Raw genomic sequence first — 3,754 nt, forward strand, 5'->3', positions numbered from 1 at the left:
TATAAAAGGCATATTATAAAAGGTTTAACACAAGCATCTCTGGACCCAAACGAATCCCAGTATCCACAGAGAGACGCTGGACCAAGGAAGAATGTGGATCTTTTGCCCATTAAATACAAACTAATAAGAAACCAATTTTGACCTACCAACACTGGACTGGGATGAGTCATGTTGTGTGTGTGTGTGTGTGTGTGTGTGTGTGTGCTGTCTGCTCCCATATCTCCAGAGACGTGAGTTGCGAATATGAACGTGCATACACTTTACACATGCCTTTCTTTCACTGCAGTTTTGTGATATCTGAGAAAACTAATGGAGCTTTATTACATCCCTGTTCTCTCTATATTGTTGAGTTTCTAATAAATTATTTGATGTTTTGAGAAAGTCATATATATATATATATACACACACACACACACACACACAGTTTTCTTTTCTTTCCTCAGTTTGGACAGAGCACTCTCCACCATTTCACTGCGAGTTATACTGTGTATGACTATGTATGTGACGAATAAACCAAACTTGAACTTGAACTTGAACACATACACACTGACACTTTATTAGGGACACCCATCCAATATCACTTTGGACCTCCTTTGGTCTTCAGAACCAAAGCAGTTTGCTATGGCACTTATACCACTAGGTGTTGAAATCGTCCTGCAGGAATCTTGGCCTATGTTGACAGCATAGCTTCTCACAGTTATCACAGTTACCGCAAATTACTGCCACACTTGGAGCAGTTCTACCTCGTCCCAGAGATTCTCTGGAAGGTTAAAATCTGGGGACTGTGCGAGAAAGCAAGGAAGACTCCCTGTCACGTTCCTGGAACCAGTCCATGACTGTATGACCCTTGCGGCATGGCGGATTGCCCTGCTGAAAGTGTCCTCCTGCCAAATGTTACACACCAGCTATGAACAGAGGACAAAAATGGTCAGCCACAATGCTTAGGTAAGCCCTAATGTCCAAACGTCCATCCACAGATATCAGAGAACCCAGGGTGTGCCAAGAAAACATTCACCACACCATCACTCCACCAACACCAGCCTGAACTGCTGACACCTAACAGGAAAGGTTCAATGATTCATGCTGTTTGCAGCAAAATGCGTCCCTCCCATCGGCATGGTGAAACAGAAATCTGGATTCAGCTGACCAGACGATGTTTTTCCACTGTTCAGTGATGAAATCTTGATCTCTTTGGCCCACTGGAGTCAAGCCTTTCTGTTTCCCTGGCAATGGTTCTTCAAGCAATGGTACTTGAAGTGGTTGCCTGCTGTTATTTGACTGGGCTTCACCTGTTCATCAGAACAGTTATTGGCATCCATCTCTGACTGCTTTCGTCAACGAGTTGTTTACATCCACAGGCTCTCCTTTCAACTGATGTTTTTCCTTGATCACGCCATTCTCCGTGTACCCTCTACACCGCTGCACCGGAAAACCCCGCACGGTTCCCGGTTTTTGAAATGCCGGCCCCCGGCCCCTCGAGCACGCGCCTCATTCGAAGGCGCTCGGACTTCCCGTTTGTCCCATCTAACGAGGATTCACACTGAGACTGATGCAAGGAAAACCTCACCTGATCTGATGCTGCACTCCAGGGTCACGTTTCTCGTTCCCATGCAGGGAAGCTCCAGTTGTTATAGGGCAGGCATCTCCAATAAAATGACCACTGAAAGGACTTTATGGAGTTGGTGAGAAAAGAGACTGTTTGCATATTTGTTCCAAAGATCATTTTAATGGACTCCTATGAATATTACAGTTGGCTGTAAACAAGGGGGATTAAAATATCACAAGTAACTATAACTCTGCCTTTCAAAATTATTTATTGTAACAAAAAGATTTAAACGTCAAGTCACTAAATTCAGGTAAAGACAAAGTTTGCACGAGTTTACTTCAGATGCATGCCGGCCCTTTGTACTCCCGACTCTATAAATCCACAGAGCTTCTGAACATTTCTGAAACTTTGGAGCTGGAAAATTCATCCTAAAACAAGTTCATCTGGGGAAATGTGGAAACACTGGAAAGATGTGTAAACGCAGGGAGTAAAAGTTAAGTTTAAAAGAATGTTTTTCAGATGTTCTCTCTCTCCCTCTCTCTCTCTCTCTCTCCCTCCCTCTCTCTCTCTCTCTCTCTCCCTCTCTCTCTCCCTCTCTCTCTCTCTCTCTCTCTCTCTCTCTCTCTCTCTCTCTCTCTCTCTCTCCCTCAGACACAGGTATGCAGATGAAAGGCCAGGGGCTGGTGCTGAGGACGTGGGGGTCGAGTGTGCGGAAAATGAGAGGCACAGCGGGAGAGGTTGGAAAAAGGCTGATGTGGAGGTGGCGTAAAACTCTGACCCCATGGTAGTAAATCTGCCCCCGGAGTCTGGCGGGCACAACAGGAAGTGAAAGTTGAGGGAAAGAACGGGGGGGGGAGGAACATTCAATCCCTTTGAATTAGAAATACAACGTATGTTTGTGAGAAAATGCTATAGACATAATGCAGAATTTTTTCATCACTGTGTCTAAACCAGTAATGACTCAAAAATAGACTAAAAGAGGGATGGAACTGGATAAGATTCCAATGCACAAAACTGGGTGGGCTATATGCATACACAATCCTTCGGATTATTGCCGTTATATCAGATTATGAAATGACAGTGGGATAAATATCAGGAACCAGCAATGAAAAAGTTGCTGTAAGCAAACATGCAATGAGGAGCTGAGTGGCAATGCTCGAGACATGTGATACGAATCTACAGGAAGAAAAGCATGCAGGGACAGGAAGTGGCAAAGATGCTGGTGGTTGTGGAGGTTTTGCTTGCTGATCAGTGTGCCAGGACTCAAGGTCAAGAGAAGTGGCAGACACACACACACATTTAGGTTTATACAGGTCTGTGAACCTTTTTTGATCTTCTCAAAGCTTGTGTGTACTACGGTTTCTTTTCCACTTCCTCTGTGTTTTCTAAAGTGCATGGTACGTGTGCATGGTGCGCGTTCTCCTGCTCCGCGGTGCCGCTAACGCTCTCAGAGCGACTGTGCTGCCCCAGCTGAAGCCTGGGAAACGGAAGGTTCTTGAAGCCTGAGTCTTTCTTAATTTACTGGGAAGTCAACTAACTGACAGATGCTTCTCTCTCTCTCTCTCTCTCTCTCTCTCTCTCTCTCCCTCTCTCCCCCCCTTTTTTTCCTTGAAATCTCTGTCTCCATTTTTAAGAGCGAAGGAGTGCATATGATCGGGGTAAAACACAGGAACTGCAAGCCTGCTGTTCTGAATAGATTAAAGTGAAATCATTTCTTGTTCTCTCATGGCAATTTACAGACACAGCAAAATGCAGAGGAGGGCAAATGATGTAGAGTCAGTACACCAGAGGGTGGTGGCGCAGGGCAGGGCAGGGCGGGGGTACCAATCAGTAAATGTGGAGTGAACCAGTGGAACAAGACTCAACTGAAAAAGGGCCTCCTTCTTCATGCTCCATAACGCTGCTGTTTTTTAATGAGAGTGGTGACGTTTGGCAGGGCCCCAGAAAAGCTACGGCAGGAAGTGAAAAGGTTGCAGGGGGGAACCAGGGGTTAGGGAGGGAAGGCAGGCGGTGAGACGAGACATTGCTGTCTGCCATTCTCACACGCCTCACTTCCTCTCGAGGGGCCAGCTTCGCACGCGAGCTTGTGTCATACCCCTTACATTCGCTCTGTTTTTCTCGTTCTCTCTCTCTTTCAGTCTCTCGCTTTTTCAGACTCTCTCTCTCTCTTTTTCAATTTGAATTCAATTCAAGGTGCTATATTGGAAT

At 45.6% G+C, this 3,754-nt stretch overlaps 1 long non-coding RNA gene across 1 annotated transcript in view; it reads left to right on the forward strand.

Annotated features, from left to right (window-relative positions):
* The first annotated feature begins 2,773 nt into the window (after positions 1-2,773).
* Positions 2,774-3,754, forward strand: part of LOC145657042 (uncharacterized) — a 5,896-nt gene continuing 4,915 nt past the window's right edge. The window contains exon 1 of the long non-coding RNA XR_014122863.1: positions 2,774-2,859. This is a non-coding gene — a long non-coding RNA (uncharacterized LOC145657042). The remainder of the gene's footprint in view (positions 2,860-3,754) is intronic.

This window comes from Electrophorus electricus, chromosome 3 (genome assembly GCF_041902795.1).
Source record: "Electrophorus electricus isolate QZ-2024a chromosome 3, ASM4190279v1, whole genome shotgun sequence".
Lineage (NCBI taxonomy): Eukaryota > Metazoa > Chordata > Actinopteri > Gymnotiformes > Gymnotidae > Electrophorus > Electrophorus electricus.